General features: G+C 47.6%; 14 non-coding genes and 1 pseudogene across 14 annotated transcripts; all 15 read left to right on the top strand.

Moving 5' to 3' along the window:
* Window positions 1–645: 645 nt before the first annotated feature.
* LOC142704854 (U2 spliceosomal RNA) lies at window positions 646–836 on the top strand. The gene has a single exon (XR_012868245.1). It is a non-coding gene; the product is annotated as a U2 spliceosomal RNA (small nuclear RNA).
* Window positions 837–1,954: 1,118 nt separating this feature from the next.
* Window positions 1,955–2,145, top strand: LOC142704795 (U2 spliceosomal RNA). Its single transcript, XR_012868198.1, has one exon. It is a non-coding gene; the product is annotated as a U2 spliceosomal RNA (small nuclear RNA).
* Window positions 2,146–3,282: 1,137 nt separating this feature from the next.
* LOC142704797 (U2 spliceosomal RNA) lies at window positions 3,283–3,473 on the top strand. Its single transcript, XR_012868200.1, has one exon. It is a non-coding gene; the product is annotated as a U2 spliceosomal RNA (small nuclear RNA).
* A 1,125-nt stretch (window positions 3,474–4,598) lies between these two features.
* Window positions 4,599–4,789, top strand: LOC142704842 (U2 spliceosomal RNA). Its single transcript, XR_012868234.1, has one exon. It is a non-coding gene; the product is annotated as a U2 spliceosomal RNA (small nuclear RNA).
* Window positions 4,790–5,922: 1,133 nt separating this feature from the next.
* LOC142704829 (U2 spliceosomal RNA) lies at window positions 5,923–6,113 on the top strand. Its single transcript, XR_012868223.1, has one exon. It is a non-coding gene; the product is annotated as a U2 spliceosomal RNA (small nuclear RNA).
* Window positions 6,114–7,386: 1,273 nt separating this feature from the next.
* Window positions 7,387–7,577, top strand: LOC142704796 (U2 spliceosomal RNA). The gene has a single exon (XR_012868199.1). It is a non-coding gene; the product is annotated as a U2 spliceosomal RNA (small nuclear RNA).
* A 1,115-nt stretch (window positions 7,578–8,692) lies between these two features.
* LOC142704790 (U2 spliceosomal RNA) lies at window positions 8,693–8,884 on the top strand. Its single transcript, XR_012868194.1, has one exon. It is a non-coding gene; the product is annotated as a U2 spliceosomal RNA (small nuclear RNA).
* A 1,127-nt stretch (window positions 8,885–10,011) lies between these two features.
* On the top strand, window positions 10,012–10,202 carry LOC142704817 (U2 spliceosomal RNA). The gene has a single exon (XR_012868212.1). It is a non-coding gene; the product is annotated as a U2 spliceosomal RNA (small nuclear RNA).
* Window positions 10,203–11,918: 1,716 nt separating this feature from the next.
* On the top strand, window positions 11,919–12,109 carry LOC142704857 (U2 spliceosomal RNA). The gene has a single exon (XR_012868248.1). It is a non-coding gene; the product is annotated as a U2 spliceosomal RNA (small nuclear RNA).
* Window positions 12,110–13,231: 1,122 nt separating this feature from the next.
* On the top strand, window positions 13,232–13,422 carry LOC142704775 (U2 spliceosomal RNA). Its single transcript, XR_012868180.1, has one exon. It is a non-coding gene; the product is annotated as a U2 spliceosomal RNA (small nuclear RNA).
* A 1,710-nt stretch (window positions 13,423–15,132) lies between these two features.
* On the top strand, window positions 15,133–15,323 carry LOC142704856 (U2 spliceosomal RNA). The gene has a single exon (XR_012868247.1). It is a non-coding gene; the product is annotated as a U2 spliceosomal RNA (small nuclear RNA).
* Window positions 15,324–16,445: 1,122 nt separating this feature from the next.
* On the top strand, window positions 16,446–16,636 carry LOC142704774 (U2 spliceosomal RNA). The gene has a single exon (XR_012868179.1). It is a non-coding gene; the product is annotated as a U2 spliceosomal RNA (small nuclear RNA).
* A 1,128-nt stretch (window positions 16,637–17,764) lies between these two features.
* On the top strand, window positions 17,765–17,955 carry LOC142704844 (U2 spliceosomal RNA). Its single transcript, XR_012868236.1, has one exon. It is a non-coding gene; the product is annotated as a U2 spliceosomal RNA (small nuclear RNA).
* Window positions 17,956–19,078: 1,123 nt separating this feature from the next.
* On the top strand, window positions 19,079–19,200 carry LOC142704803 (U2 spliceosomal RNA; annotated as a pseudogene).
* Window positions 19,201–20,322: 1,122 nt separating this feature from the next.
* LOC142704770 (U2 spliceosomal RNA) lies at window positions 20,323–20,513 on the top strand. The gene has a single exon (XR_012868175.1). It is a non-coding gene; the product is annotated as a U2 spliceosomal RNA (small nuclear RNA).
* The last annotated feature ends 1,508 nt before the right edge of the window (window positions 20,514–22,021 follow it).

The raw sequence follows: 22,021 nt of genomic DNA, 5'->3' as shown, positions 1-22,021 counted from the left end.
AATTGCAGTTGCAACAAACCCTTGCTTGCCTACAAAGAGAGCAGCAATTTGGATTTGTTACTATGTTACCTGGAAGAATAACAAACTGTGCAAGGATGGAGGTTGTAGGAGCAAGGAGAACAAGTTGTCTGTAAAGTTGGTGGATGCCTATTTTCCATTTTGCAGTCCCTTGTCTCCCTCTTGTGGCCTCCTGGAGGCAACTAGCTGTGCAAAAAAAAGACAGCCTGGGGGCCGGCTGTTGCAGTGTTGCCCTCTCAGGCAACACTGAGTGACTGACTGAGCCGCACCGTCTTATATAAAGTTCAGACGGAACTTTGCACGTGTCATAGTGGAGACCTCAGGAGCCAGAGCCAGCTTTCTGACATCATAATGGGGCCTCAGAGATAAAAGCCTGGGCCCAGGCAGTGTTGGTCAGTGCTGCTCAGCAGGCAGCACTGGACTGGATTAAAGCTGATACAAGGTGTGAAAGGAGAAGGGGTGGCAGTGGGCATGCACTTACTGCTGCTGCTGCTGCTGCTGCCAGTGTTTGCACGGCAGGAGGGCATTTGGGCGTTGCCAGGAAGGCGTTTTTATGTCGATTCCTCCTCTTTCAGCACTGCATTGTGGTGCAAGCAAAAGAAGCAAAACGCGCGGCACGTTCGGGTTATCGCTTCTCGGCCTTTTGGCTAAGATCAAGTGTAGTATCTGTTCTTATCAGTTTAATATCTGATACGTCCCCTATCTGGGGACCATATATTAAATGGATTTTTAGAACAGGGAGATGGAAATAGAGCTTGCTCTGTCCACTCCACGCATTGACCTGGTATTGCAGTATTTCCAGGACCGGTGCACCCTTTCCTTATGTGTTTACTAAAATCAGATTCCAAAAGTGCTTTTTGTGTTTGCCATTGTTTTTGTCTTTCGGATGGGATCTCCCCTTTTAATCCCATTATTTCAACACCTGTTGGACAATGCATTTGTACAGTCATGTGTGATAATGAGCTAATTTATTAAATGCAATTAATTAATACATTGCCACCTCTTGTTTTGTGTCGTCTGTGTTTCTGTGTTTCCGGCATTTCACATTGGAACAGCTCATTCACCTTCCTTGTCTTCTCTCCGCCCTCCCTCCTAGGTAGGTTAAAGAGCTGCACCTGAGCCAGCCACTGATTGATGCAGCACCATAGTCAAATAGTGGAGTGGAGTAGGGGAACAGCAAACAGCCATTAAAGCAGCCAGCCCGCCCGCCCGCCCGCCCGTCACAATGGACCTACCTGTGTACACTAGATGGATGTGATGGAATGTACTGTGGTCCCTACATTTCAAGAAGAAGTAAGAATTGCAGTTGCAACAAACCCTTGCTTGCCTACAAAGAGAGCAGCAATTTGGATTTGTTACTATGTTACCTGGAAGAATAACAAACTGTGCAAGGATGGAGGTTGTAGGAGCAAGGAGAACAAGTTGTCTGTAAAGTTGGTGGATGCCTATTTTTCCATTTTGCAGTCCCTTGTCTCCCTCTTGTGGCCTCCTGGAGGCAACTAGCTGTGCAAAAAAAAAGACAGCCTGGGGGCCGGCTGTTGCAGTGTTGCCCTCTCAGGCAACACTGAGTGACTGACTGAGCCGCACAGTCTTATATAAAGTTCAGACGGAACTTTGCACGTGTCATAGTGGAGACCTCAGGAGCCAGAGCCAGCTTTCTGACATCATAATGGGGCCTCAGAGATAAAAGCCTGGGCCCAGGCAGTGTTGGTCAGTGCTGCTCAGCAGGCAGCACTGGACTGGATTAAAGCTGATACAAGGTGTGAAAGGAGAAGGGGTGGCAGTGGGCATGCACTTACTGCTGCTGCTGCCAGTGTTTGCACGGCAGGAGGGCATTTGGGCGTTGCCAGGAAGGCGTTTTTATGTCGATTCCTCCTCTTTCAGCACTGCATTGTGGTGCAAGCAAAAGAAGCAAAACGCGCGGCACGTTCGGGTTATCGCTTCTCGGCCTTTTGGCTAAGATCAAGTGTAGTATCTGTTCTTATCAGTTTAATATATGATACGTCCCCTATCTGGGGACCATATATTAAATGGATTTTTAGAACAGGGAGATGGAAATAGAGCTTGCTCTGTCCACTCCACGCATTGACCTGGTATTGCAGTATTTCCAGGACCGGTGCACCCTTTCCTTATGTGTTTACTAAAATCAGATTCCAAAAGTGCTTTTTGTGTTTGCCATTGTTTTTGTCTTTCAGATGGGATCTCCCCTTTTAATCCCATTATTTCAACACCTGTTGGACAATGCATATGTACAGTCATGTGTGATAATGAGCTAATTTATTAAATGCAATTAATTAATACATTGACACCTCTTGTTTTGTGTCGTCTGTGTTTCTGTGTTTCCGGCATTTCACATTGGAACAGCTCATTCACCTTCCTTGTCTTCTCTCCGCCCTCCCTCCTAGGTAGGTTAAAGAGCTGCACCTGAGCCAGCCACTGATTGATGCAGCACCATAGTCAAATAGTGGAGTGGAGTAGGGGAACAGCAAACAGCCATTAAAGCAGCCAGCCCGCCCGCCCGCCCGCCCGTCACAATGGACCTACCTGTGTACACTAGATGGATGTGATGGAATGTACTGTGGTCCCTACATTTCAAGAAGAAGTAAGAATTGCAGTTGCAACAAACCCTTGCTTGCCTACAAAGAGAGCAGCAATTTGGATTTGTTACTATGTTACCTGGAAGAATAACAAACTGTGCAAGGATGGAGGTTGTAGGAGCAAGGAGAACAAGTTGTCTGTAAAGTTGGTGCATGCCTATTTTCCATTTTGCAGTCCCTTGTCTCCCTCTTGTGGCCTCCTGGAGGCAACTAGCTGTGCAAAAAAAAGACAGCCTGGGGGCCGGCTGTTGCAGTGTTGCCCTCTCAGGCAACACTGAGTGACTGACTGAGCCGCACCGTCTTATATAAAGTTCAGACGGAACTTTGCACGTGTCATAGTGGAGACCTCAGGAGCCAGAGCCAGCTTTCTGACATCATAATGGGGCCTCAGAGATAAAAGCCTGGGCCCAGGCAGTGTTGGTCAGTGCTGCTCAGCAGGCAGCACTGGACTGGATTAAAGCTGATACAAGGTGTGAAAGGAGAAGGGGTGGCAGTGGGCATGCACTTACTGCTGCTGCTGCTGCTGCTGCTGCCGCTGCTGCCAGTGTTTGCACGGCAGGAGGGCATTTGGGCGTTGCCAGGAAGGCGTTTTTATGTCGATTCCTCCTCTTTCAGCACTGCATTGTGGTGCAAGCAAAATAAGCAAAACGCGCGGCACGTTCGGGTTATCGCTTCTCAGCCTTTTGTCTAAGATCAAGTGTAGTATCTGTTCTTATCAGTTTAATATCTGATACGTCCCCTATCTGGGGACCATATATTAAATGGATTTTTAGAACAGGGAGATGGAAATAGAGCTTGCTCTGTCCACTCCACGCATTGACCTGGTATTGCAGTATTTCCAGGACCGGTGCACCCTTTCCTTATGTGTTTACTAAAATCAGATTCCAAAAGTGCTTTTTGTGTTTGCCATTGTTTTTGTCTTTCGGATGGGATCTCCCCTTTTAATCCCATTATTTCAACACCTGTTGGACAATGCATTTGTACAGTCATGTGTGATAATGAGCTAATTTATTAAATGCAATTAATTAATACATTGCCACCTCTTGTTTTGTGTCGTCTGTGTTTCTGTGTTTCCGGCATTTCACATTGGAACAGCTCATTCACCTTCCTTGTCTTCTCTCCGCCCTCCCTCCTAGGTAGGTTAAAGAGCTGCACCTGAGCCAGCCACTGATTGATGCAGCACCATAGTCAAATAGTGGAGTGGAGTAGGGGAACAGCAAACAGCCATTAAAGCAGCCAGCCCGCCCGCCCGCCCGCCCGTCACAATGGACCTACCTGTGTACACTAGATGGATGTGATGGAATGTACTGTGGTCCCTACATTTCAAGAAGAAGTAAGAATTGCAGTTGCAACAAACCCTTGCTTGCCTACAAAGAGAGCAGCAATTTGGATTTGTTACTATGTTACCTGGAAGAATAACAAACTGTGCAAGGATGGAGGTTGTAGGAGCAAGGAGAACAAGTTGTCTGTAAAGTTGGTGGATGCCTATTTTCCATTTTGCAGTCCCTTGTCTCCCTCTTGTGGCCTCCTGGAGGCAACTAGCTGTGCAAAAAAAAGACAGCCTGGGGGCCGGCTGTTGCAGTGTTGCCCTCTCAGGCAACACTGAGTGACTGACTGAGCCGCACCGTCTTATATAAAGTTCAGACGGAACTTTGCACGTGTCATAGTGGAGACCTCAGGAGCCAGAGCCAGCTTTCTGACATCATAATGGGGCCTCAGAGATAAAAGCCTGGGCCCAGGCAGTGTTGGTCAGTGCTGCTCAGCAGGCAGCACTGGACTGGATTAAAGCTGATACAAGGTGTGAAAGGAGAAGGGGTGGCAGTGGGCATGCACTTACTGCTGCTGCTGCTGCTGCTGCCAGTGTTTGCACGGCAGGAGGGCATTTGGGCGTTGCCAGGAAGGCGTTTTTATGTCGATTCCTCCTCTTTCAGCACTGCATTGTGGTGCAAGCAAAAGAAGCAAAACGCGCGGCACGTTCGGGTTATCGCTTCTCGGCCTTTTGGCTAAGATCAAGTGTAGTATCTGTTCTTATCAGTTTAATATCTGATACGTCCCCTATCTGGGGACCATATATTAAATGGATTTTTAGAACAGGGAGATGGAAATAGAGCTTGCTCTGTCCACTCCACGCATTGACCTGGTATTGCAGTATTTCCAGGACCGGTGCACCCTTTCCTTATGTGTTTACTAAAATCAGATTCCAAAAGTGCTTTTTGTGTTTGCCATTGTTTTTGTCTTTCGGATGGGATCTCCCCTTTTAATCCCATTATTTCAACACCTGTTGGACAATGCATTTGTACAGTCATGTGTGATAATGAGCTAATTTATTAAATGCAATTAATTAATACATTGCCACCTCTTGTTTTGTGTCGTCTGTGTTTCTGTGTTTCCGGCATTTCACATTGGAACAGCTCATTCACCTTCCTTGTCTTCTCTCCGCCCTCCCTCCTAGGTAGGTTAAAGAGCTGCACCTGAGCCAGCCACTGATTGATGCAGCACCATAGTCAAATAGTGGAGTGGAGTAGGGGAACAGCAAACAGCCATTAAAGCAGCCAGCCCGCCCGCCCGCCCGTCACAATGGACCTACCTGTGTACACTAGATGGATGTGATGGAATGTACTGTGGTCCCTACATTTCAAGAAGAAGTAAGAATTGCAGTTGCAACAAACCCTTGCTTGCCTACAAAGAGAGCAGCAATTTGGATTTGTTACTATGTTACCTGGAAGAATAACAAACTGTGCAAGGATGGAGGTTGTAGGAGCAAGGAGAACAAGTTGTCTGTAAAGTTGGTGGATGCCTATTTTCCATTTTGCAGTCCCTTGTCTCCCTCTTGTGGCCTCCTGGAGGCAACTAGCTGTGCAAAAAAAAGACAGCCTGGGGGCCGGCTGTTGCAGTGTTGCCCTCTCAGGCAACACTGAGTGACTGACTGAGCCGCACCGTCTTATATAAAGTTCAGACGGAACTTTGCACGTGTCATAGTGGAGACCTCAGGAGCCAGAGCCAGCTTTCTGACATCATAATGGGGCCTCAGAGATAAAAGCCTGGGCCCAGGCAGTGTTGGTCAGTGCTGCTCAGCAGGCAGCACTGGACTGGATTAAAGCTGATACAAGGTGTGAAAGGAGAAGGGGTGGCAGTGGGCATGCACTTACTGCTGCTGCTGCTGCTGCTGCTGCTGCTGCTGCCAGTGTTTGCACGGCAGGAGGGCATTTGGGCGTTGCCAGGAAGGCGTTTTTATGTCGATTCCTCCTCTTTCAGCACTGCATTGTGGTGCAAGCAAAAGAAGCAAAACGCGCGGCACGTTCGGGTTATCGCTTCTCGGCCTTTTGGCTAAGATCAAGTGTAGTATCTGTTCTTATCAGTTTAATATCTGATACGTCCCCTATCTGGGGACCATATATTAAATGGATTTTTAGAACAGGGAGATGGAAATAGAGCTTGCTCTGTCCACTCCACGCATTGACCTGGTATTGCAGTATTTCCAGGACCGGTGCACCCTTTCCTTATGTGTTTACTAAAATCAGATTCCAAAAGTGCTTTTTGTGTTTGCCATTGTTTTTGTCTTTCGGATGGGATCTCCCCTTTTAATCCCATTATTTCAACACCTGTTGGACAATGCATTTGTACAGTCATGTGTGATAATGAGCTAATTTATTAAATGCAATTAATTAATACATTGCCACCTCTTGTTTTGTGTCGTCTGTGTTTCTGTGTTTCCGGCATTTCACATTGGAACAGCTCATTCACCTTCCTTGTCTTCTCTCCGCCCTCCCTCCTAGGTAGGTTAAAGAGCTGCACCTGAGCCAGCCACTGATTGATGCAGCACCATAGTCAAATAGTGGAGTGGAGTAGGGGAACAGCAAACAGCCATTAAAGCAGCCAGCCCGCCCGCCCGCCCGCCCGTCACAATGGACCTACCTGTGTACACTAGATGGATGTGATGGAATGTACTGTGGTCCCTACATTTCAAGAAGAAGTAAGAATTGCAGTTGCAACAAACCCTTGCTTGCCTACAAAGAGAGCAGCAATTTGGATTTGTTACTATGTTACCTGGAAGAATAACAAACTGTGCAAGGATGGAGGTTGTAGGAGCAAGGAGAACAAGTTGTCTGTAAAGTTGGTGGATGCCTATTTTCCATTTTGCAGTCCCTTGTCTCCCTCTTGTGGCCTCCTGGAGGCAACTAGCTGTGCAAAAAAAAGACAGCCTGGGGGCCGGCTGTTGCAGTGTTGCCCTCTCAGGCAACACTGAGTGACTGACTGAGCCGCACCGTCTTATATAAAGTTCAGACGGAACTTTGCACGTGTCATAGTGGAGACCTCAGGAGCCAGAGCCAGCTTTCTGACATCATAATGGGGCCTCAGAGATAAAAGCCTGGGCCCAGGCAGTGTTGGTCAGTGCTGCTCAGCAGGCAGCACTGGACTGGATTAAAGCTGATACAAGGTGTGAAAGGAGAAGGGGTGGCAGTGGGCATGCACTTACTGCTGCTGCTGCTGCTGCTGCTGCCAGTGTTTGCACGGCAGGAGGGCATTTGGGCGTTGCCAGGAAGGCGTTTTTATGTCGATTCCTCCTCTTTCAGCACTGCATTGTGGTGCAAGCAAAAGAAGCAAATCCTGTCTTGCTTCCTCTCCGGCCTTTATTCAACTCCCGCTTAGTAGCTGTGAGTGTGTGTGAGCCTGCAGGGCCCCATGGAATTGCCTAGGAGTAGGCTGAATCGCTGCAAGGGGTGAACAGCAGTATTGGGCAGGCTCGGTCAACGCGCGGCCCGTTCGGGTTATCGCTTCTCGGCCTTTTGGCTAAGATCAAGTGTAGTATCTGTTCTTATCAGTTTAATATCTGATACGTCCCCTATCTGGGGACCATATATTAAATGGATTTTTAGAACAGGGAGATGGAAATAGAGCTTGCTCTGTCCACTCCACACATTGACCTGGTATTGCAGTATTTCCAGGACCGCTGCACCCTTTCCTTATGTGTTTACTAAAATCAGATTCCAAAAGTGCTTTTTGTGTTTGCCATTGTTTTTGTCTTTCGGATGGGATCTCCCCTTTTAATCCCATTATTTCAACACCTGTTGGACAATGCATTTGTACAGTCATGTGTGATAATGAGCTAATTTATTAAATGCAATTAATTAATACATTGCCACCTCTTGTTTTGTGTCGTCTGTGTTTCTGTGTTTCCGGCATTTCACATTGGAACAGCTCATTCACCTTCCTTGTCTTCTCTCCGCCCTCCCTCCTAGGTAGGTTAAAGAGCTGCACCTGAGCCAGCCACTGATTGATGCAGCACCATAGTCAAATAGTGGAGTGGAGTAGGGGAACAGCAAACAGCCATTAAAGCAGCCCGCCCGCCCGCCCGCCCGTCACAATGGACCTACCTGTGTACACTAGATGGATGTGATGGAATGTACTGTGGTCCCTACATTTCAAGAAGAAGTAAGAATTGCAGTTGCAACAAACCCTTGCTTGCCTACAAAGAGAGCAGCAATTTGGATTTGTTACTATGTTACCTGGAAGAATAACAAACTGTGCAAGGATGGAGGTTGTAGGAGCAAGGAGAACAAGTTGTCTGTAAAGTTGGTGGATGCCTATTTTCCATTTTGCAGTCCCTTGTCTCCCTCTTGTGGCCTCCTGGAGGCAACTAGCTGTGCAAAAAAAAGACAGCCTGGGGGCCGGCTGTTGCAGTGTTGCCCTCTCAGGCAACACTGAGTGACTGACTGAGCCGCACCGTCTTATATAAAATTCAGACGGAACTTTGCACGTGTCATAGTGGAGACCTCAGGAGCCAGAGCCAGCTTTCTGACATCATAATGGGGCCTCAGAGATAAAAGCCTGGGCCCAGGCAGTGTTGGTCAGTGCTGCTCAGCAGGCAGCACTGGACTGGATTAAAGCTGATACAAGGTGTGAAAGGAGAAGGGGTGGCAGTGGGCATGCACTTACTGCTGCTGCTGCTGCCAGTGTTTGCACGGCAGGAGGGCATTTGGGCGTTGCCAGGAAGGCGTTTTTATGTCGATTCCTCCTCTTTCAGCACTGCATTGTGGTGCAAGCAAAAGAAGCAAAACGCGCGGCACGTTCGGGTTATCGCTTCTCGGCCTTTTTGGCTAAGATCAAGTGTAGTATCTGTTCTTATCAGTTTAATATCTGATACGTCCCCTATCTGGGGACCATATATTAAATGGATTTTTAGAACAGGGAGATGGAAATAGAGCTTGCTCTGTCCACTCCACGCATTGACCTGGTATTGCAGTATTTCCAGGACCGGTGCACCCTTTCCTTATGTGTTTACTAAAATCAGATTCCAAAAGTGCTTTTTGTGTTTGCCATTGTTTTTGTCTTTCGGATGGGATCTCCCCTTTTAATCCCATTATTTCAACACCTGTTGGACAATGCACTTGTACAGTCATGTGTGATAATGAGCTAATTTATTAAATGCAATTAATTAATACATTGCCACCTCTTGTTTTGTGTCGTCTGTGTTTCTGTGTTTCCGGCATTTCACATTGGAACAGCTCATTCACCTTCCTTGTCTTCTCTCCGCCCTCCCTCCTAGGTAGGTTAAAGAGCTGCACCTGAGCCAGCCACTGATTGATGCAGCACCATAGTCAAATAGTGGAGTGGAGTAGGGGAACAGCAAACAGCCATTAGAGCAGCCAGCCCGCCCGCCCGCCCGTCACAATGGACCTACCTGTGTACACTAGATGGATGTGATGGAATGTACTGTGGTCCCTACATTTCAAGAAGAAGTAAGAATTGCAGTTGCAACAAACCCTTGCTTGCCTACAAAGAGAGCAGCAATTTGGATTTGTTACTATGTTACCTGGAAGAATAACAAACTGTGCAAGGATGGAGGTTGTAGGAGCAAGGAGAACAAGTTGTCTGTAAAGTTGGTGGATGCCTATTTTCCATTTTGCAGTCCCTTGTCTCCCTCTTGTGGCCTCCTGGAGGCAACTAGCTGTGCAAAAAAAAGACAGCCTGGGGGCCGGCTGTTGCAGTGTTGCCCTCTCAGGCAACACTGAGTGACTGACTGAGCCGCACCGTCTTATATAAAGTTCAGACGGAACTTTGCACGTGTCATAGTGGAGACCTCAGGAGCCAGAGCCAGCTTTCTGACATCATAATGGGGCCTCAGAGATAAAAGCCTGGGCCCAGGCAGTGTTGGTCAGTGCTGCTCAGCAGGCAGCACTGGACTGGATTAAAGCTGATACAAGGTGTGAAAGGAGAAGGGGTGGCAGTGGGCATGCACTTACTGCTGCTGCTGCTGCTGCTGCTGCTGCCAGTGTTTGCACGGCAGGAGGGCATTTGGGCGTTGCCAGGAAGGCGTTTTTATGTCGATTCCTCCTCTTTCAGCACTGCATTGTGGTGCAAGCAAAAGAAGCAAAACGCGCGGCACGTTCGGGTTATCGCTTCTCGGCCTTTTGGCTAAGATCAAGTGTAGTATCTGTTCTTATCAGTTTAATATCTGATACGTCCCCTATCTGGGGACCATATATTAAATGGATTTTTAGAACAGGGAGATGGAAATAGAGCTTGCTCTGTCCACTCCACGCATTGACCTGGTATTGCAGTATTTCCAGGACCGGTGCACCCTTTCCTTATGCGTTTACTAAAATCAGATTCCAAAAGTGCTTTTTGTGTTTGCCATTGTTTTTTTCTTTCGGATGGGATCTCCCCTTTTAATCCCATTATTTCAACACCTGTTGGACAATGCATTTGTACAGTCATGTGTGATAATGAGCTAATTTATTAAATGCAATTAATTAATACATTGCCACCTCTTGTTTTGTGTCGTCTGTGTTTCTGTGTTTCCGGCATTTCACATTGGAACAGCTCATTCACCTTCCTTGTCTTCTCTCCGCCCTCCCTCCTAGGTAGGTTAAAGAGCTGCACCTGAGCCAGCCACTGATTGATGCAGCACCATAGTCAAATAGTGGAGTGGAGTAGGGGAACAGCAAACAGCCATTAAAGCAGCCAGCCCGCCCGCCCGCCCGCCCGTCACAATGGACCTACCTGTGTACACTAGATGGATGTGATGGAATGTACTGTGGTCCCTACATTTCAAGAAGAAGTAAGAATTGCAGTTGCAACAAACCCTTGCTTGCCTACAAAGAGAGCAGCAATTTGGATTTGTTACTATGTTACCTGGAAGAATAACAAACTGTGCAAGGATGGAGGTTGTAGGAGCAAGGAGAACAAGTTGTCTGTAAAGTTGGTGGATGCCTATTTTCCATTTTGCAGTCCCTTGTCTCCCTCTTGTGGCCTCCTGGAGGCAACTAGCTGTGCAAAAAAAAGACAGCCTGGGGGCCGGCTGTTGCAGTGTTGCCCTCTCAGGCAACACTGAGTGACTGACTGAGCCGCACCGTCTTATATAAAGTTCAGACGGAACTTTGCACGTGTCATAGTGGAGACCTCAGGAGCCAGAGCCAGCTTTCTGACATCATAATGGGGCCTGAGGAAGACACTAGTTCAGTGTTGAAACGCGTAGCCACCTATTGTTCAATAAATAATTATTATTATTATATATCTTCTATCTTTCATTGACTTTCCACCACAACCACGCAGCAGCGCCCTATAGGATCCTCCTTTTTTTTCCTTCATATGCTTCAATTAGCGGTGACCATTCGTTTTCACCGGTTTTGGATCCTGGCAGCAGCACAGTGGAGTTATTTATTGCCTTTACCAACTACTACGTGGTGAGCACATTAACTACGTTTTACATTTATTTTTAGTCTGATTGACCTGCACTATGTGGCGCCGTGCCTTTTGCTTCTTTATTTTCTTGTGGCCTCCTGGAGGCAACTAGCTGTGCAAAAAAAAGACAGCCTGGGGGCCGGCTGTTGCAGTGTTGCCCTCTCAGGCAACACTGAGTGACTGACTGAGCCGCACCGTCTTATATAAAGTTCAGACGGAACTTTGCACGTGTCATAGTGGAGACCTCAGGAGCCAGAGCCAGCTTTCTGACATCATAATGGGGCCTCAGAGATAAAAGCCTGGGCCCAGGCAGTGTTGGTCAGTGCTGCTCAGCAGGCAGCACTGGACTGGATTAAAGCTGATACAAGGTGTGAAAGGAGAAGGGGTGGCAGTGGGCATGCACTTACTGCTGCTGCTGCTGCTGCTGCTGCCAGTGTTTGCACGGCAGGAGGGCATTTGGGCGTTGCTTCCTCTCCGGCCTTTATTCACCTCCCGCGTAGCTGTGAGTGTGTGTGAGCCTGCAGGGCCCCATGGAATTGCCTAGGAGTAGGCTGAATCGCTGCAAGGGGTGAACAGCAGTATTGGGCAGGCTCGGTCAACGCGCGGCACGTTCGGGTTATCGCTTCTCAGCCTTTTGGCTAAGATCAAGTGTAGTATCTGTTCTTATCAGTTTAATATCTGATACGTCCCCTATCTGGGGACCATATATTAAATGGATTTTTAGAACAGGGAGATGGAAATAGAGCTTGCTCTGTCCACTCCACGCATTGACCTGGTATTGCAGTATTTCCAGGACCGGTGCACCCTTTCCTTATGTGTTTACTAAAATCAGATTCCAAAAGTGCTTTTTGTGTTTGCCATTGTTTTTGTCTTTCGGATGGGATCTCCCCTTTTAATCCCATTATTTCAACACCTGTTGGACAATGCATTTGTACAGTCATGTGTGATAATGAGCTAATTTATTAAATGCAATTAATTAATACATTGCCACCTCTTGTTTTGTGTCGTCTGTGTTTCTGTGTTTCCGGCATTTCACATTGGAACAGCTCATTCACCTTCCTTGTCTTCTCTCCGCCCTCCCTCCTAGGTAGGTTAAAGAGCTGCACCTGAGCCAGCCACTGATTGATGCAGCACCATAGTCAAATAGTGGAGTGGAGTAGGGGAACAGCAAACAGCCATTAAAGCAGCCAGCCCGCCCGCCCGCCCGCCCGTCACAATGGACCTACCTGTGTACACTAGATGGATGTGATGGAATGTACTGTGGTCCCTACATTTCAAGAAGAAGTAAGAATTGCAGTTGCAACAAACCCTTGCTTGCCTACAAAGAGAGCAGCAATTTGGATTTGTTACTATGTTACCTGGAAGAATAACAAACTGTGCAAGGATGGAGGTTGTAGGAGCAAGGAGAACAAGTTGTCTGTAAAGTTGGTGGATGCCTATTTTCCATTTTGCAGTCCCTTGTCTCCCTCTTGTGGCCTCCTGGAGGCAACTAGCTGTGCAAAAAAAAGACAGCCTGGGGGCCGGCTGTTGCAGTGTTGCCCTCTCAGGCAACACTGAGTGACTGACTGAGCCGCACCGTCTTATATAAAGTTCAGACGGAACTTTGCACGTGTCATAGTGGAGACCTCAGGAGCCAGAGCCAGCTTTCTGACATCATAATGGGGCCTCAGAGATAAAAGCCTGGGCCCAGGCAGTGTTGGTCAGTGCTGCTCAGCAGGCAGCACTGGACTGGATTAAAGCTGATACAAGGTGTGAAAGGAGAAGGGGTGGCAGTGGGCATGCACTTACTGCTGCTGCTGCTGCTGCCAGAGTTTGCACGGCAGGAGGGCATTTGGGCGTTGCCAGGAAGGCATTTTTATGTCGATTCCTCCTCTTTCAGCACTGCATTGTGGTGCAAGCAAAAGAAGCAAAACGCGCGACACGTTCGGGTTATCGCTTCTCGGCCTTTTGGCTAAGATCAAGTGTAGTATCTGTTCTTATCAGTTTAATATCTGATACGTCCCCTATCTGGGGACCATATATTAAATGGATTTTTAGAACAGGGAGATGGAAATAGAGCTTGCTTTGTCCACTCCACGCATTGACCTGGTATTGCAGTATTTCCAGGACCGGTGCACCCTTTCCTTATGTGTTTACTAAAATCAGATTCCAAAAGTGCTTTTTGTGTTTGCCATTGTTTTTGTCTTTCGGATGGGATCTCCCCTTTTAATCCCATTATTTCAACACCTGTTGGACAATGCATTTGTACAGTCATGTGTGATAATGAGCTAATTTATTAAATGCAATTAATTAATACATTGCCACCTCTTGTTTTGTGTCGTCTGTGTTTCTGTGTTTCCGGCATTTCACATTGGAACAGCTCATTCACCTTCCTTGTCTTCTCTGCGCCCTCCCTCCTAGGTAGGTTAAAGAGCTGCACCTGAGCCAGCCACTGATTGATGCAGCACCATAGTCAAATAGTGGAGTGGAGTAGGGGAACAGCAAACAGCCATTAAAGCAGCCAGCCCGCCCGCCCGCCCGCCCGTCACAATGGACCTACCTGTGTACACTAGATGGATGTGATGGAATGTACTGTGGTCCCTACATTTCAAGAAGAAGTAAGAATTGCAGTTGCAACAAACCCTTGCTTGCCTACAAAGAGAGCAGCAATTTGGATTTGTTACTATGTTACCTGGAAGAATAACAAACTGTGCAAGGATGGAGGTTGTAGGAGCAAGGAGAACAAGTTGTCTGTAAAGTTGGTGGATGCCTATTTTCCATTTTGCAGTCCCTTGTCTCCCTCTTGTGGCCTCCTGGAGGCAACTAGCTGTGCAAAAAAAAGACAGCCTGGGGGCCGGCTGTTGCAGTGTTGCCCTCTCAGGCAACACTGAGTGACTGACTGAGCCGCACCGTCTTATATAAAGTTCAGACGGAACTTTGCACGTGTCATAGTGGAGACCTCAGGAGCCAGAGCCAGCTTTCTGACATCATAATGGGGCCTGAGGAAGACACTAGTTCAGTGTTGAAACGCGTAGCCACCTATTGTTCAATAAATAATTATTATTATTATATATCTTCTATCTTTCATTGACTTTCCACCACAACCACGCAGCAGCGCCCTATAGGATCCTCCTTTTTTTTCCTTCATATGCTTCAATTAGCGGTGACCATTCGTTTTCACCGGTTTTGGATCCTGGCAGCAGCACAGTGGAGTTATTTATTGCCTTTACCAACTACTACGTGGTGAGCACATTAACTACGTTTTACATTTATTTTTAGTCTGATTGACCTGCACTATGTGGCGCCGTGCCTTTTGCTTCTTTATTTTCTTGTGGCCTCCTGGAGGCAACTAGCTGTGCAAAAAAAAGACAGCCTGGGGGCCGGCTGTTGCAGTGTTGCCCTCTCAGGCAACACTGAGTGACTGACTGAGCCGCACCGTCTTATATAAAGTTCAGACGGAACTTTGCACGTGTCATAGTGGAGACCTCAGGAGCCAGAGCCAGCTTTCTGACATCATAATGGGGCCTCAGAGATAAAAGCCTGGGCCCAGGCAGTGTTGGTCAGTGCTGCTCAGCAGGCAGCACTGGACTGGATTAAAGCTGATACAAGGTGTGAAAGGAGAAGGGGTGGCAGTGGGCATGCACTTACTGCTGCTGCTGCTGCTGCCAGTGTTTGCACGGCAGGAGGGCATTTGGGCGTTGCTTCCTCTCCGGCCTTTATTCACCTCCCGCGTAGCTGTGAGTGTGTGTGAGCCTGCAGGGCCCCATGGAATTGCCTAGGAGTAGGCTGAATCGCTGCAAGGGGTGAACAGCAGTATTGGGCAGGCTCGGTCAACGCGCGGCACGTTCGGGTTATCGCTTCTCAGCCTTTTGGCTAAGATCAAGTGTAGTATCTGTTCTTATCAGTTTAATATCTGATACGTCCCCTATCTGGGGACCATATATTAAATGGATTTTTAGAACAGGGAGATGGAAATAGAGCTTGCTCTGTCCACTCCACGCATTGACCTGGTATTGCAGTATTTCCAGGACCGGTGCACCCTTTCCTTATGTGTTTACTAAAATCAGATTCCAAAAGTGCTTTTTGTGTTTGCCATTGTTTTTGTCTTTCGGATGGGATCTCCCCTTTTAATCCCATTATTTCAACACCTGTTGGACAATGCATTTGTACAGTCATGTGTGATAATGAGCTAATTTATTAAATGCAATTAATTAATACATTGCCACCTCTTGTTTTGTGTCGTCTGTGTTTCTGTGTTTCCGGCATTTCACATTGGAACAGCTCATTCACCTTCCTTGTCTTCTCTCCGCCCTCCCTCCTAGGTAGGTTAAAGAGCTGCACCTGAGCCAGCCACTGATTGATGCAGCACCATAGTCAAATAGTGGAGTGGAGTAGGGGAACAGCAAACAGCCATTAAAGCAGCCAGCCCGCCCGCCCGCCCGCCCGTCACAATGGACCTACCTGTGTACACTAGATGGATGTGATGGAATGTACTGTGGTCCCTACATTTCAAGAAGAAGTAAGAATTGCAGTTGCAACAAACCCTTGCTTGCCTACAAAGAGAGCAGCAATTTGGATTTGTTACTATGTTACCTGGAAGAATAACAAACTGTGCAAGGATGGAGGTTGTAGGAGCAAGGAGAACAAGTTGTCTGTAAAGTTGGTGGATGCCTATTTTCCATTTTGCAGTCCCTTGTCTCCCTCTTGTGGCCTCCTGGAGGCAACTAGCTGTGCAAAAAAAAGACAGCCTGGGGGCCGGCTGTTGCAGTGTTGCCCTCTCAGGCAACACTGAGTGACTGACTGAGCCGCACCGTCTTATATAAAGTTCAGACGGAACTTTGCACGTGTCATAGTGGAGACCTCAGGAGCCAGAGCCAGCTTTCTGACATCATAATGGGGCCTCAGAGATAAAAGCCTGGGCCCAGGCAGTGTTGGTCAGTGCTGCTCAGCAGGCAGCACTGGACTGGATTAAAGCTGATACAAGGTGTGAAAGGAGAAGGGGTGGCAGTGGGCATGCACTTACTGCTGCTGCTGCTGCTGCCAGAGTTTGCACGGCAGGAGGGCATTTGGGCGTTGCCAGGAAGGCATTTTTATGTCGATTCCTCCTCTTTCAGCACTGCATTGTGGTGCAAGCAAAAGAAGCAAAACGCGCGACACGTTCGGGTTATCGCTTCTCGGCCTTTTGGCTAAGATCAAGTGTAGTATCTGTTCTTATCAGTTTAATATCTGATACGTCCCCTATCTGGGGACCATATATTAAATGGATTTTTAGAACAGGGAGATGGAAATAGAGCTTGCTTTGTCCACTCCACGCATTGACCTGGTATTGCAGTATTTCCAGGACCGGTGCACCCTTTCCTTATGTGTTTACTAAAATCAGATTCCAAAAGTGCTTTTTGTGTTTGCCATTGTTTTTGTCTTTCGGATGGGATCTCCCCTTTTAATCCCATTATTTCAACACCTGTTGGACAATGCATTTGTACAGTCATGTGTGATAATGAGCTAATTTATTAAATGCAATTAATTAATACATTGCCACCTCTTGTTTTGTGTCGTCTGTGTTTCTGTGTTTCCGGCATTTCACATTGGAACAGCTCATTCACCTTCCTTGTCTTCTCTCCGCCCTCCCTCCTAGGTAGGTTAAAGAGCTGCACCTGAGCCAGCCACTGATTGATGCAGCACCATAGTCAAATAGTGGAGTGGAGTAGGGGAACAGCAAACAGCCATTAAAGCAGCCAGCCCGCCCGCCCGCCCGCCCGTCACAATGGACCTACCTGTGTACACTAGATGGATGTGATGGAATGTACTGTGGTCCCTACATTTCAAGAAGAAGTAAGAATTGCAGTTGCAACAAACCCTTGCTTGCCTACAAAGAGAGCAGCAATTTGGATTTGTTACTATGTTACCTGGAAGAATAACAAACTGTGCAAGGATGGAGGTTGTAGGAGCAAGGAGAACAAGTTGTCTGTAAAGTTGGTGGATGCTTATTTTCCATTTTGCAGTCCCTTGTCTCCCTCTTGTGGCCTCCTGGAGGCAACTAGCTGTGCAAAAAAAAGACAGCCTGGGGGCCGGCTGTTGCAGTGTTGCCCTCTCAGGCAACACTGAGTGACTGACTGAGCCGCACCGTCTTATATAAAGTTCAGACGGAACTTTGCACGTGTCATAGTGGAGACCTCAGGAGCCAGAGCCAGCTTTCTGACATCATAATGGGGCCTCAGAGATAAAAGCCTGGGCCCAGGCAGTGTTGGTCAGTGCTGCTCAGCAGGCAGCACTGGACTGGATTAAAGCTGATACAAGGTGTGAAAGGAGAAGGGGTGGCAGTGGGCATGCACTTACTGCTGCTGCTGCTGCTGCTGCTGCCAGTGTTTGCACGGCAGGAGGGCATTTGGGCGTTGCCAGGAAGGCGTTTTTATGTCGATTCCTCCTCTTTCAGCACTGCATTGTGGTGCAAGCAAAAGAAGCAAAACGCGCGACACGTTCGGGTTATCGCTTCTCGGCCTTTTGGCTAAGATCAAGTGTAGTATCTGTTCTTATCAGTTTAATATCTGATACGTCCCCTATCTGGGGACCATATATTAAATGGATTTTTAGAACAGGGAGATGGAAATAGAGCTTGCTCTGTCCACTCCACGCATTGACCTGGTATTGCAGTATTTCCAGGACCGATGCACCCTTTCCTTATGTGTTTACTAAAATCAGATTCCAAAAGTGCTTTTTGTGTTTGCCATTGTTTTTGTCTTTCGGATGGGATCTCCCCTTTTAATCCCATTATTTCAACACCTGTTGGACAATGCATTTGTACAGTCATGTGTGATAATGAGCTAATTTATTAAATGCAATTAATTAATACATTGCCACCTCTTGTTTTGTGTCGTCTGTGTTTCTGTGTTTCCGGCATTTCACATTGGAACAGCTCATTCACCTCCCTTGTCTTCTCTCCGCCCTCCCTCCTAGGTAGGTTAAAGAGCTGCACCTGAGCCAGCCACTGATTGATGCAGCACCATAGTCAAATAGTGGAGTGGAGTAGGGGAACAGCAAACAGCCATTAAAGCAGCCAGAACGCCCGCCCGCCCGCCCGCCCGTCACAATGGACCTACCTGTGTACACTAGATGGATGTGATGGAATGTACTGTGGTCCCTACATTTCAAGAAGAAGTAAGAATTGCAGTTGCAACAAACCCTTGCTTGCCTACAAAGAGAGCAGCAATTTGGATTTGTTACTATGTTACCTGGAAGAATAACAAACTGTGCAAGGATGGAGGTTGTAGGAGCAAGGAGAACAAGTTGTCTGTAAAGTTGGTGGATGCCTATTTTCCATTTTGCAGTCCCTTGTCTCCCTCTTGTGGCCTCCTGGAGGCAACTAGCTGTGCAAAAAAAAGACAGCCTGGGGGCCGGCTGTTGCAGTGTTGCCCTCTCAGGCAACACTGAGTGACTGACTGAGCCGCACCGTCTTATATAAAGTTCAGACGGAACTTTGCACGTGTCATAGTGGAGACCTCAGGAGCCAGAGCCAGCTTTCTGACATCATAATGGGGCCTCAGAGATAAAAGCCTGGGCCCAGGCAGTGTTGGTCAGTGCTGCTCAGCAGGCAGCACTGGACTGGATTAAAGCTGATACAAGGTGTGAAAGGAGAAGGGGTGGCAGTGGGCATGCACTTACTGCTGCTGCTGCTGCCAGTGTTTGCACGGCAGGAGGGCATTTGGGCGTTGCCAGGAAGGCGTTTTTATGTCGATTCCTCCTCTTTCAGCACTGCATTGTGGTGCAAGCAAAAGAAGCAAAACGCGCGACACGTTCGGGTTATCGCTTCTCGGCCTTTTGGCTAAGATCAAGTGTAGTATCTGTTCTTAGGAAATAGAGCTTGCTCTGTCCACTCCACGCATTGACCTGGTATTGCAGTATTTCCAGGACCGGTGCACCCTTTCCTTATGTGTTTACTAAAATCAGATTCCAAAAGTGCTTTTTGTGTTTGCCATTGTTTTTGTCTTTCGGATGGGATCTCCCCTTTTAATCCCATTATTTCAACACCTGTTGGACAATGCATTTGTACAGTCATGTGTGATAATGAGCTAATTTATTAAATGCTATTAATTAATACATTGCCACCTCTTGTTTTGTGTCGTCTGTGTTTCTGTGTTTCCGGCATTTCACATTGGAACAGCTCATTCACCTTCCTTGTCTTCTCTCCGCCCTCCCTCCTAGGTAGGTTAAAGAGCTGCACCTGAGCCAGCCACTGATTGATGCAGCACCATAGTCAAATAGTGGAGTGGAGTAGGGGAACAGCAAACAGCCATTAAAGCAGCCAGCCCGCCCGCCCGCCCGCCCGTCACAATGGACCTACCTGTGTACACTAGATGGATGTGATGGAATGTACTGTGGTCCCTACATTTCAAGAAGAAGTAAGAATTGCAGTTGCAACAAACCCTTGCTTGCCTACAAAGAGAGCAGCAATTTGGATTTGTTACTATGTTACGTGGAAGAATAACAAACTGTGCAAGGATGGAGGTTGTAGGAGCAAGGAGAACAAGTTGTCTGTAAAGTTGGTGGATGCCTATTTTCCATTTTGCAGTCCCTTGTCTCCCTCTTGTGGCCTCCTGGAGGCAACTAGCTGTGCAAAAAAAAGACAGCCTGGGGGCCGGCTGTTGCAGTGTTGCCCTCTCAGGCAACACTGAGTGACTGACTGAGCCGCACCGTCTTATATAAAGTTCAGACGGAACTTTGCACGTGTCATAGTGGAGACCTCAGGAGCCAGAGCCAGCTTTCTGACATCATAATGGGGCCTCAGAGATAAAAGCCTGGGCCCAGGCAGTGTTGGTCAGTGCTGCTCAGCAGGCAGCACTGGACTGGATTAAAGCTGATACAAGGTGTGAAAGGAGAAGGGGTGGCAGTGGGCATGCACTTACTGCTGCTGCTGCTGCTGCCAGTGTTTGCACGGCAGGAGGGCATTTGGGCGTTGCCAGGAAGGCGTTTTTATGTCGATTCCTCCTCTTTCAGCACTGCATTGTGGTGCAAGCAAAAGAAGCAAAACGCGCGGCACGTTCGGGTTATCGCTTCTCGGCCTTTTGGCTAAGATCAAGTGTAGTATCTGTTCTTATCAGTTTAATATCTGATACGTCCCCTATCTGGGGACCATATATTAAATGGATTTTTAGAACAGGGAGATGGAAATAGAGCTTGCTCTGTCCACTCCACGCATTGACCTGGTATTGCAGTATTTCCAGGACCGGTGCACCCTTTCCTTATGTGTTTACTAAAATCAGATTCCAAAAGTGCTTTTTGTGTTTGCCATTGTTTTTGTCTTTCGGATGGGATCTCCCCTTTTAATCCCATTATTTCAACACCTGTTGGACAATGCATTTGTACAGTCATGTGTGATAATGAGCTAATTTATTAAATGCTATTAATTAATACATTGCCACCTCTTGTTTTGTGTCGTCTGTGTTTCTGTGTTTCCGGCATTTCACATTGGAACAGCTCATTCACCTTCCTTGTCTTCTCTCCGCCCTCCCTCCTAGGTAGGTTAAAGAGCTGCACCTGAGCCAGCCACTGATTGATGCAGCACCATAGTCAAATAGTGGAGTGGAGTAGGGGAACAGCAAACAGCCATTAAAGCAGCCAGCCTGCCCGCCCGCCCGCCCGTCACAATGGACCTACCTGTGTACACTAGATGGATGTGATGGAATGTACTGTGGTACCTACATTTCAAGAAGAAGTAAGAATTGCAGTTGCAACAAACCCTTGCTTGCCTACAAAGAGAGCAGCAATTTGGATTTGTTACTATGTTACCTGGAAGAATAACAAACTGTGCAAGGATGGAGGTTGTAGGAGCAAGGAGAACAAGTTGTCTGTAAAGTTGGTGGATGCCTATTTTCCATTTTGCAGTCCCTTGTCTCCCTCTTGTGGCCTCCTGGAGGCAACTAGCTGTGCAAAAAAAAGACAGCCTGGGGGCCGGCTGTTGCAGTGTTGCCCTCTCAGGCAACACTGAGTGACTGACTGAGCCGCACCGTCTTATATAAAGTTCAGACGGAACTTTGCATGTGTCATAGTGGAGACCTCAGGAGCCAGAGCCAGCTTTCTGACATCATAATGGGGCCTGAGGAAGACACTAGTTCAGTGTTGAAACGCGTAGCCACCTATTGTTCAATAAATAATTATTATTATTATATATCTTCTATCTTTCATTGACTTTCCACCACAACCACACAGCAGCGCCCTATAGGATCCTCCTTTTTTCTTCCTTCATATGCTTCAATTAGCGGTGACCATTCGTTTTCACCGGTTTTGGATCCTGGCAGCAGCACAGTGGAGTTATTTATTGCCTTTACCAACTACTACGTGGTGAGCACATTAACTACGTTTTACATTTATTTTTAGTCTGATTGACCTGCACTATGTGGCGCCGTGCCTTTTGCTTCTTTATTTTCTTGTGGCCTCCTGGAGGCAACTAGCTGTGCAAAAAAAAGACAGCCTGGGGGCCGGCTGTTGCAGTGTTGCCCTCTCAGGCAACACTGAGTGACTGACTGAGCCGCACCGTCTTATATAAAGTTCAGACGGAACTTTGCACGTGTCATAGTGGAGACCTCAGGAGCCAGAGCCAGCTTTCTGACATCATAATGGGGCCTCAGAGATAAAAGCCTGGGCCCAGGCAGTGTTGGTCAGTGCTGCTCAGCAGGCAGCACTGGACTGGATTAAAGCTGATACAAGGTGTGAAAGGAGAAGGGGTGGCAGTGGGCATGCACTTACTG

The sequence above is a fragment of the Rhinoderma darwinii genome, unplaced genomic scaffold (genome assembly GCF_050947455.1).
Source record: "Rhinoderma darwinii isolate aRhiDar2 unplaced genomic scaffold, aRhiDar2.hap1 Scaffold_3379, whole genome shotgun sequence".
NCBI lineage: Eukaryota > Metazoa > Chordata > Amphibia > Anura > Rhinodermatidae > Rhinoderma > Rhinoderma darwinii.
The sequence above is the reverse complement of the archived record's forward strand: the minus strand, read 5'-3'. Positions and strand labels throughout refer to the sequence as shown.